Raw genomic sequence first — 17,656 nt, forward strand, 5'->3', positions numbered from 1 at the left:
AACAGATTTTAAAAATGTAAACATCTTAGAGTGTACTTATCTTGAATGGTCAAAAAGATACCCCAACCGGAGCCTCTTTCACTATATCCTGTGATGTGAGAATATGCTTGCAGAAAGAGTCAGCCATGCTTGCCAGTAACTTGATTTAGTATTCCAGGGATTGAGAGACTCAGGGGGGCATTTTCACAGGGGTAGGGGATGGGGGGTCGTGGGGATGTGTTCCCAACCCTGCTTTCTTTTGAGAAATACTTATATAAGTATAACTTTTTTCTTGCAGAACACTCCACCCCTCCCCACTTGCACTTAATTTGCAGGTAAAAAAATTGTTTTATCAGACAAATATCTAGATGATTGTCATTATTGATGTGACACCCTGACCCCATGTGCAAAAATGGGAAAAAGGGGTTGTAGATGGATGGATATACGGACAGGTGTGCGATACAAGAATTCTTAATTCTGTCACTTCTTTACTAATCAGCATCATCCTTGCACGAGTCGGAGGAAAAGTGTCAGTGTGAGATACAAGGCAAAGCTGAGTACATTAGACATATGATACAAAACTGCTATTTGCTGAATCACACAGTACATCTGTTTTCTGTCTTTATTAGATTTGCTCCAGTTATTTCAGATATGATTTTGTATGTGAACATTAACCATGGCTGCTGTGGTCATCACATCTCTTCATCTGTCCATTTTTTCTTAGTGTTTTAATGTATGATAGTAATGGTTTGTTAGCTTAGTAGATTAGCGACTACATCGCAGGACCACTACATTTTATCCTGAAAAGGGTAAATGAGATAAAACAGACACCTAGCAATGTTGCTGTTTAGAATTTTGTGTCAGTATGAGAGGGATATTAATTAGTGATGTACTCAGCCTTCATGTCTTGTAATCTCCTCTGAGTGGCCATCACTGTGTCTGCTTTATGCATCTGAACTGTGCATAATGTGTGCACATTTAGTAACAGTTTGTGGTTCCTTTTAATGGTGCTATTCTGACTACAGTAGAGCATGTAATATTTACCCCTATGAATCTGGTCAAATGTCGCCTTAGCTATAATACTGCACTGAGTAAAATCATATAAGATGCTTTATAGTACAGACTGACAGGTACTACAGAAAAGAGTCTATACATAACAAAGAAATGGAAGCACTCTGAATATAAAAGCTGATGTGTATGTGTGTGTGTGTGTGTGTGTGTGTGTATATATATATATATATATATATATATATATATATATATATATACACACATTTAATGTTTGCAGAGCAACACAAAACATGCATTGTATGGAAAACTACCAAAGGACACCCAAACCACATGTTTATTTTTTTTAAAGAAACAATCAAAACCATTGATTTAATAGTTATATAGATGAAAGACTTATGATCATTCCATTTACCCCAATAAAACACATTTTACTTTTTAAATGTCTGAAATAGCAAGCATTGGCTACTTTCCAGATCACAGACACACACACAAAAAAAGTCTATTCCCTGAAGTGGACATTAAATGTGTCAAGTGATGAGATTACTTGTCAAATTGGAGGCACAATGCCAGACTGCTTTCTGTTTTTTAGCATTCTTCTGTAAAATGAGGAAAACTAAGACACGACATGCATATTAATCAGTGCATACAGAGATGCACTTTTAGTTAAGTTTATTTACTTTAAGATGTTAAGAGAATGCAGACTAATCTGTCCAATTCCCAGATGTCTAGTGCTTCCACGTAGCACTGCAAGTAGCAAACATCTGGCATGGCCTAGTTCAAACAGTGCATTAATGGCTATGAAGATGCTACTTATGTAACTTAAAACCCTTCTTTTATGACTCCCAACAATTTATTTACTTATTTTTATTCTGTCTGCATGAAGATGAGCACGTACATCAGACAATCAGGCCAAAGTTCCCATTACTTCCCAGAAGGCACCCAGTAATGTACGGACTTAACTGAATTAATAAATGCAAAAATAAATAGGGAGATAAAGAAATAATATATCTTCAGTCATCAAACTGCCACATGTTTACAGCTTGGGGTCAACTGTGCTTCAGTTTACAAATTCAACAAAGAGACTTTTACACATCAGTTTGTACTGCTGTGCCCAGTACTAGAAGACTGTCCAAGGCAGGAGAGGACTTAATAACTCATTAGTAGAGAGCAGTCAGGCTGGAGAAACAGTGACATATACAGGCACATTTCAACATTTGGGGCAGATGTGGCTCCATGGGCATCTCGTTTTCATTGGTAACTACAGTTCTGTCAGGTAGAATGGGTAGCAAAAGCAAAAATATACACCCCTTCTTTCTCCTAGCCCTGCATGCAAAGCTGTAGCTAGGGTGGGCAGAAGAGTTGCCCATTTTAGCCACAAGTTGTCTTGGCTGGGGTTGACACTATAGAAGGTGTGCAAGCTGTTTCCTGTGAGTCAGTGGCATGATCACAATGCTTATTGGTTCTTGCAAACAGCAGACCTTTCAACTGCCATTAGTTTACAGGCAATTTCCTATTTTCAGACTTGATTTACCACATGATATTCCTGTTTTGGAGGTATGTCCCTGTATTCAGACTTGATTTAATCCTTCCCACAACTTTATGAAGACCCCCCTCATCACTCATTATTTTTGAAGCTGTCTGGTACACACAGAAAATCACACTACATGACCAACATACTTGTGGGAACAATAATTGAAAGGAAGAGGACACACATCTTACATCATTATTTATTTTATTTTTCATTTTAAACCCCATTGCTCAGAAATATATTAGCTGGGCCCATGTGCAAAAGTATCACAATCTAAGAGTTGAGGAGCAAAAAAGGTCTCCAAGGTGCTAAATAAAAATGCCCTTGTATGGTAGAATTTTGCAATACAGTTAATTAAAGTCTAGAAATTTTACTGTCTCTTTGATAATGTGCTTATATTTTCCATCATTTTTGTCACTTAGTTTTTCAAAACACATGTTTCTGAGTAGCATCCTATATTCCTACTGGAATCAGGAATATTTAAATGCTATTTGGTATTCAAATTTTATGCTAATTAGATATCTAGATTTTTGCCTGGAGGCACCTATTTTTCAATGGCTGTTGTTCCTGTTTTCAATATCTGCACGTAGAGAAATAACCATTTAAGTGGCCATGTTTGAGTGCCTGGTTGATTAAATAATCTCAAAAGATGTTTTGCTACAATTTGTGAAAGAAAGATAGCAAAGTGTCATTATGCAGAAACATAAGAACTTTTTGCATGACTGTGGAGACCTGTTTTTAGTTTTCAGCTCTGGAGGACCTTTTTATCTCCTCAACTCTTAGATTGTGATACTTTTGACCCATTACCCAGCTAATGTATTTCTGAGAGGTGGAGTGTTAAAATGCCCAAAGACTAACCTACTTAGAAATAAATATGTTATATAGTTAGTGGTGATGTTGGACTATAGTGTGACTTTCAAACATCACATGGATAATGTAGCCAGCACCCCTTGTTGCAAATGAAATCCTGATGAAAGCTAGGACTTCTTTCCTATGAAACAAAGCCATACTTAACAGGAGTTCTGCTGCCCACTCAGTTAAATCTGACATTTGTATCACACCATTAGGCTGTTAAGCTTGCACACACTACATACACTCTAAATTTAACATTTCAGACATGCATCAGGCACCCCGGTCTAGGTCACCACTACTACTTGTGTGGCATACTGTGCTGGCTTCCATGAAATGGTTGGAAGAATTCATGCATGCTTTCTTTTTTGTAGTCTGTAATAAAGAAGGAATTATCTTCTGCTTTTTAAGAAAGTTGCGAGGAACAAGGTTTGAATTCCAGATCTTTAGTTTCTGATTGTCCCCTTCCTTTACTTAATTTTCTAAGCGCACATGCTACAGTGGAGGATTTCATTTTTTTCACATATCACTTAAATTATTGAACAGCCTTCCTCCTGGCTATAACATCACCATACTTTGCTGAAATAATATACAAAAATATATAAATACATACATAAAATGAACATAAAATAATCTTTTGGTGAGTTTTTTTAAGCAGAAGCACAACGACTTTTAATGCAGACAGTGTTAGCTGGAAATCTTAATTCTGGATACAAATTACTTATTTTATTATTTTCAATTGTTTGTATATACTAAATTCATCTGACCTTTACAAATAAATCTTACCTTTTGATTGCTTCAATTGAGTCTTGAACTGGTTTCAGCTTAGTTAATCAAGGAAGGTGCCTAAACAAAATAAATGCAGCAGACAGTAAAAATGAATAGGAAAATGTATATAAAGAGCATATTTATAAAAAAATGGTTCATAGGTAAGTACTGGGCTAGCTGCCTCTTTTGGCCATTTTAAGCCTAGCCTATTTCCCTTTCATAGGTGACAATCAAAGCCTGTACTTTGTGTCTGAGAGGTAAACACCTTAACCATTATAGCAACCCGCAATCCTCAATAAATTATTTATTATAATTTTAGTTTCTGAACAATGAATATGAAGCAGCATGAAAGAAATTAGAACATTTGGTTTTGGTGCTTTGAAAATATCTTACTATGTTTTGGTTCAAACAAGCTTTGCAGTAAGAAGAACAAAAACAAAAAATATATATATTATTGTATCACAACATATGACCACATGTAAAATGCAACAAACAGTACAATGATAGCATTAACAGTTCACAGAAGCACAGATGCTTGTAACAGATTAGGACCATATGACCTATGTACTCTGTTGATTATTTACTGGAGACACTCCAGGCCTTACTTATCTGTTTATCTTTCCCCTCTCCCTTCCAGTTCATGAGAAGATGGCTGGGTTGTTCGTTCCTTGCATTCCTAAATTCATTCATGTTCCTTGGTAATGGTACCTTGCCAGGAAGGCTGTTTCAGTTCCTCTATGGCTTTTGAAATAACAATTGCTTATAAGTTTAATTTTATTAATCTTTTATTAATTGGAAGCAGTGAACACCAGGCAATCAGGCAGATAGCTTAGAAATACCTTAGAGCAACACTCTGTAGACAGCACATTGGAGCTCAGTACCTAACACGCATAATTCAGAACATATTGAAAATAGGGCAATTCCAGATGGAAAAAGAAAAGAAAAAGTTCTGCTCAGTTTAGTTATATAGAACGCTGAACACAATGTATCAAAAGTGTTTTGTAGAATCTGTTGAGATCTAGTTTGCAGTTTTTCAGATTTCTTGAACATTTCTTTATATATCCCTTTCCCAGAACTTTTCCTGTACCTCCATAATCAGACTTTGAATATAGGAGCATATACTGCATTTAACAAGGAAGAATACAGGTCTAAATTTGATGGAGTTAATGTCTGTAAAAGTGGTAATAATTTGTTAAGTGTCTTAAAGAAAAGCACACTCCTACTTTCTCAGCATCAGCTTGGCATGTTGGGGCAGAGGAAATGTGCCTTTCTGCAATGCTAGTAACCGGTGTTCAAGAATGGACTGAGGATGCTGGTGAGGGTCAGGTGGGTGAAAGGCCTGACGATCTACTCCCATGTCTCTGCCATGAAAACTTAGGGGTTTTGGTACTTTTCCGTTATCAGGGCAACACTATAAATGCGGTAAGTAGCGCTTGTAATTTTAGCACAGCCGTTATCTTCCATATGTCTATTAGTATGGGGGGGGCTTGACAGGAGCTGCATCAGTTTTTCTGTGTCTTTTTTTTTTTTAATTACATTGCAATTATGAAGAGTGGTTGGCCAACAGGCTACCTGACAAGCTCTGCTAACAGCGAGGCTTCCGTGCGCCAGCTAGCACATGGATGGTGTTGCCCGATGATGCTGCATCACTTTTCTGTTTCTTTCCTTTTTTTTTTAATAGGAACTAGTACTCCCTCATCCCAATGCAATTTAAAATAGCTATGGGAAGCTTTAGAAGTGGTCGCTGATTTGGGAAAGTCTTCCACATATGTTAACCCTGAAGCATTTAATTTGAATTGGCAGTTACTGCATTGATACTGTTAGCTTGACAACAGTTACAACCATTATTCAGTCACTGAATTGTATAGACTTTTGTTTTGTATGTAAACTATTTTTTTTTTAACAGATGGGAGTCGTGGTTTGCTGCTAACACTTAACTATAGAGGGTGTGAGAGCAGCGACATCACTTTTCTGTAGGCAATCTATCTAATGTAAAATAAAGGAGTCAGGAATGAGAACCATTTTAGACCAAAAAAAAATCATTGACAAAACTATCGCAAGTATGAAGTGATTGGCCAACAGACATATGGAAGCTAACAAGGTTGGCAACAAACATGCAGAAGCTAACGGCGAGGATTCCAAGCAGCAGCTACTACATTTATAGTGTTGCCCTGATAACGGAAAAGTACCAGGGTTTTTTTTGGATAACTATCCATGGGGTTGCTGTAAATCAGTCAAGATATGATGAGAGTAAACACACACACACACACACACACACACACACACACACACACACACACACACACACACACACACACACACACACACACACACATGTTTTCAATCTCATCAAACTGCATAAAAGTGGAATGTATACATAAAAATATCAGAGTACACAAAAATAATTTACTGAGTAGCCTGTTTTAAAATTCTTCTTTTAATAATTAGGATTCTTTAAACAGATACATTATCTTTGATGAATGAAAAAATATATTAAATGGTAGAAATCTATATGAAGAAAAAAGTAAAATAAAAAAGGACAAACAAGCTAAATTCTTTCTGAAGAGTACTGGCAGATGTCTAGACAAATTCATGATGTTTTGAATGATATTACTGCTTTTTTTTATTGGAGTGATCATTTATTAATGAAATCTGAGCTTGAATGTTGAAAGGATGCTTTAGCCCTAGGCAAGTCTGTATTTTTGAAAATGCTTAGAAACTTGGACCAGATCATATTCTTGCTACAGATTCAACTTAACTTTCTTCATTATTTCTGCAATGCCTCAGCAATCATTCAAATCTAATAGCCCATTCTGAATTAAATATATTTATAGCATAATCATTATCAGTAAGGTAAATTCATCACTCAAAGAGTATTTCACAATAATCTGCTACGAAGCACGAAACACACCCTTTTTCATGCATGGTTTTTAAAACAAATGATACAAAAGACTTTTACAAAACATCTGGTTTAAGTCAAAATATTACTATATTCTCTCCAAATTTTGTTCAAGACAGACTGAGCAGATAAATAAAAAAAAAATCTGTTGTTAGCATGCTTATGTATTGTCTGACCACAAAGTTTTCATTGTAGACTTTGGTTTTGCCATCACTAAACCATCCTATTCCAGCATTTCTGTTACATATCTTCCTTGAGGGAGAATATAAAGACAATATTTTAAGTGGAAAAATTAAACAGAGATACCATCTCTACTGAAATTTATGCTTCAAGTAACATTAAAACCAACAGCAATTTTTTTGGCAAAATTCTGGCCTAAAATAAATCACATTTTGGAGGCCCAGCCATGACTTAGACAAAAAGGGTAATACCTTACAGACACCCTGGACTTGACACTTACACTACAAATCTTACTGTAGCCTCTGGCCTTTTGGCTAAGATCAAATGTAGTATAAGTACTCCCAGGTAATGTGGCAAATGCTTATTTTAAGCTAGGTCTACATGATATGCACATAAGCAACAATAGTACTACAGCAATAAGAAGAACTTATGCAAATGCACTAATGAATATTCATAAACCTTGATGTTAGCACAACAGGACTGATTAAAAAGTTTATTCACTTAGAAGTGATGCTCAGATTGCATGTTTTGGTCAGCTGATTATTCATCTAATCATTTATACAGTTTATAAATCAGATGTACTGTTAATGGCTAGCTGTAATGGTAATGAGTTATTTTAAGATGTGCAAAACAGTGCTGTGACCAGTACTACTGCATGGTGCAGAATCCTGGACAATGAACATGGAACAGCTGAGGAAGCTAGAGGTGATGGAGATAAAGTGCCTGAAATGGGTGGTAGGATGCACATTGTGGGACAGATGAAGAAATGAGGATACTGGAGCAGGAGCCAAAGGTCAAAGAGAACAGATTATGTGGTTGCAGGCACATGTGCAGAAAAGCAAACGTAATCTGGTGAAAAAGATTTGGGATAGACAGGAAGAAAGCAAGAGGAAATGAGGGCATCCAACAAAGAGGTGGATGGATTGTGTTAGAGTAGACCGGCGACAGTCAGGCATGACTGCCAAATGCAGTAGGAGAGTGGCATTGAATCGAGATAGATGGTGGCAGTAGACACAACACCCTGACTCCATGTAGAACATGGAAAAGAGGGGGTTAATGATGATGATGATGATGGCTACTATTCCTGTAATAAAACTATATGGAGGATTGCTATACGTGGGATTGCTGTCAGGGCTTTTTAATCAGTCATCTTACCCTGCACATAAAATAGCTGATGAAACTAAGCATCTATGCAGCGTATAAGCTGATACATTTCTGCAGCATTTTACCTTCTTATTCCCTGTGCTTCTTTACCAAACCCCTGCTTTATATCTTGCAGAACTGAATCAATGCAAGTGAATATGGATGATACTCAAAAATACCGGAAAAGTCTCTACTGCAGGTGAAAAGATGTACGTTTTTAAGACATTCATCAACTTTAATAAATTATTCTCTAGTCTTTTTAGATTCTGCTTAGATAAAAACATTGGTTGGAGCAGGACAATGACTTCATGAAGGAAAAAGTAACAGATGCCATGCAAGCAATGCAAAAAAGGAGTAACAGACCCCCATGCAAGCAGTGCAAAAAGGGAGTAACAGACCCCCATGCAAGCAGTGCAAAAAGGGAGTTACAGACCTCATGCAAGCAGTGCAAAAAGGGAGTAACAGACCCCATGCAAGCAGTGCAAAAAGGGAGTAACAGACACCATGCAAGCAGTGCAAAAAAAGGAGTAACAAACACCATGCAAGCAGTGCAATAAGGGAGTAACAGACAACATGCAAGCAGTGCAAAAAGGGCATAGTCATGGGAAATATAAAGAACTTAAAAGAAAGCAATGTCCAGAATTTTGAGACAACATCTTAAAAAAACTGACTCACATAGCAGGAAGACAACCTCAGGAAAAAAGTAATTCTCTCCAGCACTATACTACCTAAACATTGTTGTTGTTGCATTCTTGGATGAAAAGCAGATCTATGGATTTAGAAAAAAATATTTAGAATAGCATGCCCCCCAACAGTTAATAAAAGCAAAAGAAATATTTTTCTAAAATCAACCCATAAAACTGATGAGCACAGACTGATCAGCAGTGCCACTCTCAATGTTGAGAAAGAATGTGACAATGGGAGCTTGAACAGAGGAACAAACACAGGAGCATGCAGTATTTTCCCAGGTTATAAACTGTGGAACTCCATCCTGCTGCAATATTTATATTTCCTATTTGGAAAATCGCAGTCTGGAGACCTTGTCAAGGAGCCTGTATAGGCATTTTTTTAAATTATCTTCAAACTTTGTAAGCAATCAGTTCCCATACTTAATTTCATCTACCCCAACCACTTAGCATAGTGCCTATAGTAGAAATCAGCAATCAGGAGGCAGGAACCAGACTCAAATGGAATCCAGGCCACAGCTCCCTTCATTGATGAATTTGAAATGGAAACACTCAGCATGTTTTTCAGAGGTGAGAGGAACCCCACAAATGACACAAGGAGAACATACAACCTCCAAATAAGCATTGGCCAGAGATCAGGATGAAAACTTTGCACCTTGTACATGGGAGGTGAAGATCTTAACCATTATGCCAACTAGTCATTTTTGTACTTAAAAAAAAAAAATAAAAGCTGTCTTTAGCCTGTTTAGTATTCAAGTTGACTGATTGACAACTCTTTGAATGAGTGTTAAAAAATAGCCAAAATAACTTTCAGTGAATCTCACAGAAAAGTTTTTTTCTTTTTTTTTTGCAAGGGGTCAAGCCACCCTGTACCCCAGTCACCATGTATATATATATATATATATATATATATATATATATATATATATATATATATATATATATATATATATATATATAAACATACCTACTTTGAGTTCACACAACAGTGGACAAAAAAAGAGAATGTCACTGTGACCACAAGCTGTTTTCACCCAACTTTCTCTATTCAATTTCACTCACTAACAGAGTAGTTTATTTACTGATACTTTCCCTCTGTTTTAGTATCCTATAAATGGGTGAATCGTGTCTGAAATGTTCATCATGGAACACCATCAGCTGCTCCTATAGACCTGAATGAAAAACACCTGACTACTTAAGGGTAAGATCAAAGCCTTATTGAAGGCATTCCAACACAAATGGGTAAAAACAGAAGGAAGGCATCACTGCTTCCATAATATTCATGTGGTCCTTGGTCAGGAAATAATTTATTCCAACATATTGTCAGCTTCAGTGACACTGACAGTAACTAAATAAGTTGCACATCTGCTCTTTAACAAGTAAGGATTGAAAGCAGTAGGTATTATTACCTGCAATGGTAGAACATTAGAAGGATAAAGAAGGGTAATTAAGTTAAAGAGTCTCTCTTAGACAGGAAAATCTGAAAATGAAAATTACTGTCCTAGCGATATCTGAGAAAAAATAAAGAAGAGTCTCTCCAAAAAAAAAGTAGCTAGTCAGAAGTAGACAGACAGCTAGCCTTAATGGTAAATGTTACTTTAAGGTAAGTAAAAGAGCTCCATTTAACAACAACTAGTCTGTACTGGGTACTTCCAAGATGGCTGCACATTGAGTAACAGTTTAATTCTGGCTCTTCTAGTGTAAAAACAGAAAGTTAGCAGAGAAAACCAGTGGACCTGGATTATTGAGAACATTTCAGTAAATAACTAGTAAGTGCACTGCCTGGATGGCAGGAAAAAATAAATACAGAGGACCTGAAGGAAAATCAGCTACAAAAGATGATGAAAAAACACTGACTTGGAAAAGTATGGTAGCTGTTCGGTAAAAAGAAGTGCAAGCTCCAGACATGACTTCCAATAACCTTGAGGAAAGCATAAAGCAACTGCATACAGACCTGAATAAAATAAAATAAAAACTGATGGAGTATATCAACTCAAACAATAAAAGGCTGGAAAATATGGAAGAAGCTTTCAACAGATGCTCAGATGAGATGATAAAACAGCAAAACTTATAGAATTAGAGGACATAGCGCATACAGGAAAAACTGAGATTTTCTGCTGTACCTGAAAAGCTGGATGGAACAGACTGTATTAATTTCATGAAAGCACAGATAAGCAACTGGACTGGTATTCCACATTGTGTGTACACTCCAAACCTGGCTATGAGAAAATACCCTAGACCTTTAATAGTAAAAATGGAATCTTACAGACAGAAGGAGTTGATTCTGACAAAAATGTGGCAGAAGGACAAAGTACTACAAGTGGAAGGCAACAGAGTGTTTGTGGAGAATGACTACTCGTTGTACACCAGGCAGCAGAGGAATACATTTATTCCATTTTATATATATATATATATATATATATATATATATATATATATATATATATATGTATATATATATATATATATATAGGGAATGCTGAGAAGCAGGCATGAGATTCAAACTGCTATATCCAGCTATCTTAAAAATATTTTTCCCTGGAGGACAAAAACATTTTTTGATGAAATACATACTAAGAAAGAAATACAAAAGTTTGTCCAACAAAAAGTGAGCTGTGAAACAGAAGGAGAGTTTGCTTCTACTTCTTCTGGTAATAAAGACCACAGAGAGACTGTGCCAGTGAAACCTTTCCCAGTGTTTCAATGTAAAATGCTTGAGAGAAGGAAAAAAGCACATGAGTTGAATAGAAAAAGTGAGAGTGCACTGGAGATGAAGCAGACAGTGTTTGGGAGATGGAAATGAACAGGAATAGAACAAGAAAATCTGGAAATATTGGACTTTCTTGGACTTTTTTAAAATTGTAGGGGACTCTAAAGCATATGCTCTACTTCATGTCATTTATGTTTGGAAACTAAAATCAGCAACTTGGAAACTGACAAATGTGGATTACAAAGCCATAATTATATTTGTGAAACAGGACAGAACAAGAAAATCTGGAAATATTGGACTTGTTTGGACGTTATTATACTTGTAGGGGACTCTAAATCATATGCCATATGTCATGTCATTGAAGAGAAGAGGAGGGAAAGAGTTAACTGTAAGTAAAACTATTTTTTTCTTAACAGTATTACTGAAGTGGTGCATAATTTTCTCTGCATGTTATAAAGTAAATTTTTTTTCAGTTATTTTTAAGTGTAATGGGGAATATTAATGTAAATAGATGCTTCTGTTTATTCTTTTTTTTTTTTTTCTCCCTTCTTCTCTCTTTCTCCTTCTCAAGCTTTAAAAAATGTAGGCACTGCAATGTAGAAAAAAGGGATGTGGTTAAAAGAACATGATAAAAGAAAATTAGTGTGGCTTTTCTCATTCGTGCTAGGTGGAATGACAGGGTTAAGGGTATTAGATTTGTATAGTAACAAGTTTAACAGAAAGCAAGTGAATGAAAAATAATATCAAATATTATAAGATCTTTTTTCTAATAAACAGTCCTGTATCTGGTTCTCATGTCACTAGCAGACAATGGCATGGAGAAAATGTTTCTGAAAGCACTTAAGGGTTTTCCCAGGTGGAAGAGTTGTGAGGATAAGCCGAAACCAGATGGCACTTGATAGAATCACAGGCTCTACCAAGTGTCTTAGCATGAATAATCTTTCTTTCTGTTTAGCTTGAGTCTGTGTGTGTGGCTGTCAGTTTGGAACTTTTTCTCCTATTAGGGAGGTACATTTTGTTATCTGAAGATGTACATAGTTTTGTGTGTTATTATTAAGTTAGTAGGTTTTAGGAGGGTATTGGGTGTGTGTGTGTGTGTGTGTGTGTGTGTGTGTGTGTGTGTGTGTGTGTGTGTGTGTATTTTTATTTGAGAGTTTTCAATAAAACAAAAAAGTTTTGCAAGGTGTGACATAGATAGGCTCAAATGGAGATTACAATACAAAATATTAACCTGCCAAACAGTACATGCATGTAACACAAAAGCTGAAACTAGACATTTTATAAAAAAAAAAGCTTTTATACATAAAAGGTGGGAATAGTAATCCCTCAAGAATACGATTCTTTCTATAATATCTTTAAAAGTCAATGGTCTCACAGATAAATACAAAAATGAAAGAGTAGTGAACTATATTAAAAATGAAGAGTGCAAATAGTTATGCTACAGGAGACACACTTGGAAAGAACTGAACATGTGAATTTGATAAAGAAAGGTTTTCAGGATGGTTATTCAGCAGAAAAGAAAGGGGACAGAGGAGCACTTGTATTAATTGCAAGAAGAGCTCCAATAGCAATAGAAGAGGAGAAATGACAATTTAAGGTAGATTTGTAGTACTAAGGGTCTTCTGGCAAGGGAGGAGGATTACATTGACTTGTACTTATATTCTACCAAAAACTGCTATAATGGAGCTAAAGAAAATTCTGGGAGAGATATGGATGGTGCAGTGGTAGTGTTGTTGCCTCACAGCAAGAGGTTCTCCAGTTCGATTCTCAGCCGGACTATTTTCTGTGTGGAGTCTACATGTCCTCCCTGCATTCATGTGGGTTTCCTCCCATGTTTCAAATACATGTGTCAGGAGGGCTTCTCCCTGAGCATCTGCTGAAATTTGGCTTTGTTCCAAGTCGGGCTTTCCCGGTAAGCAAATGTTAAATGAATAAATAATCCACTTTCAGAAAGGAATGTTACTTGTAGATGGGGACTGGAATTTGATTTTCAACAGTGAAGATGTATCTGGGGGACCTGGAAAGGTAAATATAATAAAGGAGTTTAGATTTTTAAATTTTAATATGGTTAAGAAGTAATAATTATTTAGAGGGACTGGCACATATGCAAAATAGGGGAATCTCACAGAACAAGAAGAGGAGCAGTTACAGAATGCTAAACAGAAAATAAAGCATTACCTTGATAATATGCATGAGTTTAGAAACATTGCTGTTAAGCAACTGTTTTTTCATAATAACTCTAGAGCACAAAACCTTTTCACACAAGGACTCAGGCAACAGAAAGTAGAAGGGGCTGTCACCAAGCTTAGGGAGCCTATAAAAAGGAAGATAACAAGGGATCCTGTAGAAGTATTAGAAATATTTCAGAAATTCTATTAAAGTCTGTATAAGGCGGAGAAATATGGAAATCAAGAATATGTACAAATGGAAATGTTTATGGAAAAATTCAACATGCCAATGTTATAGGTAAATGAGGCTCAATTATTAACAGGATAGGAGGAGATGAGATAAAAATTGTGATGTATAACCAATCTACATGGAAGTCCCCAGAAATAGATGGTATTCCTGTGGAATTTTGGAAGCTAGGAGGGAAAAAAATGATAAAATGATAAAGATCTGGAAGGTTTTGTTTAACAGTGTTTTACGAGGAGGAGAAGTACCAACATACTGGAAGAAAGCGGTGGTACCTGTAATACCTAAAGATGGTAAGGATCCATCAGATCCAGCTTCATACCAGCCCATTTCAATACTAAACCATGATTATAAAGTGTTTATGTCTGTAATGGCTAAAAATGGCAAATGTGATGTTAAAATAGATAGCTATTGGTCAATGTGGTTTTGTGGAGGGGAGGTAAACATTTGACAATATAAACAGAACAATGATGATCCAGCGGGAAGCAGAATGTAAGAAGATACCATTGTTGTTGGTGGATTTTGATGCAGAGAAAGCATTTGACAGAATAAGCTGGGAAGTATTTGTCTTCCCTGATAAAATTATAAGGATGTTTAGGAGGATATATGAAGGATCAGAGGCAAAAGTGGGTGGAGTCCTCTCTGATAATCTTTGCTTGAACAGAGGAATGAAGCATGGGTGTCCTCTTTCCCCTTTGTTATTTGTATTATATTTAGAATCATTGGCAAAGAAAATAAAGGACAGAAATTCTAGAATATAATTGGTATGATAGTCAAGAAAACCTGTCTCTATTTGCAGATGACATTATTTTATACCTGACAAAACCAGAAAGAGACATTACAGTGTTGTGGAACATATTGAGACAGTTTCAGATCTTTTTGGGATAGAAAAGTAATGAAGCTAAAAGAAAGGCAATAGTTGTAAATTATGTACCCACACATGAATTGGTTCAGCAATATCCATATTTATGGGGACATGATAAAATGAAGTATTTAGGAGTATGGATTAAAAATTATTCTGGTGTGGCAGTTAAGGGTATGTGGGAAGAGACTAAACAAAAACTAATACAAAAACTGAGAAAATGGAAGCTCTGTTATATGGATGTCGATAGTAAGATACAATCACTTAAATTATTTTTAGTCCCTTTAGTCTTATACACTGGTCAGGCATATTTTTATCAACCAGAGAAGAAGTTGTGAATAGTAATTAATAAAGAGCTGAATGATTTTATTTGGGAGGGGAAGACAGCAAGTGTCAAGTGGGATAACCTTATTCTTCCAATAGAACAGGAACAGATTGGGATTACAAGAGTTGGAAGGGTATTTCAGAGCAAAACAGTTAAGGCTCGTATACATAGCAGAAGCAGAAAAGAGATGATGATGAAACAGGGGGAAACTCAAGTAACAAGGAGAGACTGGAATTTTGGATGCTGACCTTAATGGAAAACAACAATAATCATACAGAATATTATATTCATAAAGTAGCAGAAGGTCTTCTAAGAACTAAGCCAACACAGGAGTGGAGAAAAGAGATTCTGCCAATAGGGATGACTGCAATTAGGGATACAGACAGTAGGTAAGAGGAGGCAGGAATATATTTGAGAACACTGGCAAAAGAATCAAGATACTGGGAGCAAATAACTAGAGAGGGAAAGGTAATAGAATAGGAAGACGCCAATAACTTATTTGGACTGTAGGCTAGAGATTGCCTTCCATATCAAGGACTGATAGGGTCTATATTACCATATGGAATGTTTAAGTTATGGAACACCTAAACATCGAACTGGTAATTTCAAAACTAAAAACTGCGAATGGCATAGGGAAAGACCCCGTTGGCCACAAAACAAAAAACAACTTGAAACCTAAACGAACAGGGGCTGGCTTTGCCTGCCACACCCCCAACATGGGGGGCTGTGCCTCCCATACCCCCCTAACTAAATATTCCAACTCTAAGATCACTCTACAGTAGACAAAATGGCAAAATCTGACTAATGGTCAAGGGATTTCTTTCCCAGCATTAAATCATCCATTTGCATTTTTTTTGATTTTGATATTACCAGTTCGATGTTTAGGTGTTCGAAAGCCTAAACATTTGATCTGGTGATATAGACCCGACTTATATCAGAGTATAGGCAAAGGGGAAGTAATGAGGGGGTCCTAAATGAAAGATTAGCACTGGTAGAGTTTTTAGTAGAATCTAGAACAGAAGTTGCTCTTATGAAAGGAATAATTAGTAGAGCATATAAACTATTGCATAATGACTATAAGAATGAATCAGAAGAGGGTTGGAAGGATTGGGAAGCGAGATTAGATAAGCAAGTCACAAAGAAACAATGGGATATATGTATGACTCCCAAATATGCAACAAAATCTATAAGATTTAGGATCTTTGCCTGGAAGTGTTTACATAGGTATTTTGATATCCCAAGCAGACTTCAAAGAATTTTTCCTCAGGTGGATAGCAAATGTTGGAGGTGTGATGAAGAAGAAAGAGGTAACTGGGAACATATTTTCTGGGAGTGTAATGAGTTAGCTGACTTTAAAGATTCTCTGCAGACTGCTCTGTTCGAGATGCTGGGTGAGCAAATTGGAGTAACTAGGGAAATTATTTTTTTGAGCTATGATACAGAATCGGAATTGTCTATATATAGCAACCACAAAGATGGACTACTAAAGGAAACAAATTAATAAATGAAAATCCTTCAGTATGCAGGCACCAGTAAAGGCTGTCCCTCCACAGAAATGGAGCACCAAGATATTATTACAAGTTTTTTATTACAAAATAACAGGTAGATTTAGCGCTTTCGTTTCCAAACAGGAAACTTCATCAGAATCAAAAGTGTCAATTTCCAAGACATTTAAATAACCAACCAAATACAGTCATTGGTTCAAAATCTTGTCAATCCAAAATTAAGGTTGTTAAGGAATGATGACCTATTTACAACAATTAAAAAACATTTACAAAAAATATAAGTAATAAAAAAATGCACTTTGAAAGAATTAAAAATTATTAAAACCTCAACATTTGTATTTTAATATTGATGTATGTTTGTGGATTATGTACATGGATTACTTCAACTTAACCGGCCTTAATTTAAGGGTTGGAGCTATGGAAATGTGGTCATTAATTCCTGGGGAAACACAGGCATCTAGACGTAATTGTCACATCAGTTCCCTGAATTCAAGCCTGGTTTTCCAGTCACCACCCCTATCATCATGCTTAACACACACAAAGACCCAAAATTTAAAGTCAGCTGCACCACATGGGAGAACGTGTCTAAACAGGGCATTGGTTTCTTTTTTTCGGCTGATATCATACATATCTTCATATATCCTTGAACTTAAATTCCATTCAGTTTTACCCACATAAAATGCCCATCAGGCATTGCAGTAAGCAAGGTAAACAACTCCTTTTGTAAAACAACTGAGGTATGCTGAAGCCTTCCATTTGAAGGCCAGGCTGGGAAGATGTAATGTAGCCAGATTAGCCA

General features: G+C 36.2%; 1 long non-coding RNA gene across 1 annotated transcript in view; it reads right to left on the bottom strand.

Moving 5' to 3' along the window:
* Positions 1-17,656, bottom strand: part of LOC122798874 — a 306,384-nt gene that overhangs the window by 161,642 nt on the left and 127,086 nt on the right. Inside the window, exon 2 of the long non-coding RNA XR_006364324.1 lies at positions 4,154-4,213. This is a non-coding gene — a long non-coding RNA (uncharacterized LOC122798874). The remainder of the gene's footprint in view (positions 1-4,153; positions 4,214-17,656) is intronic.

Source organism: Protopterus annectens, chromosome 3.part1 (assembly GCF_019279795.1).
Source record: "Protopterus annectens isolate FY-2018-M chromosome 3.part1, PAN1.0, whole genome shotgun sequence".
NCBI classification, from domain to species: Eukaryota; Metazoa; Chordata; order Ceratodontiformes; family Protopteridae; genus Protopterus; species Protopterus annectens.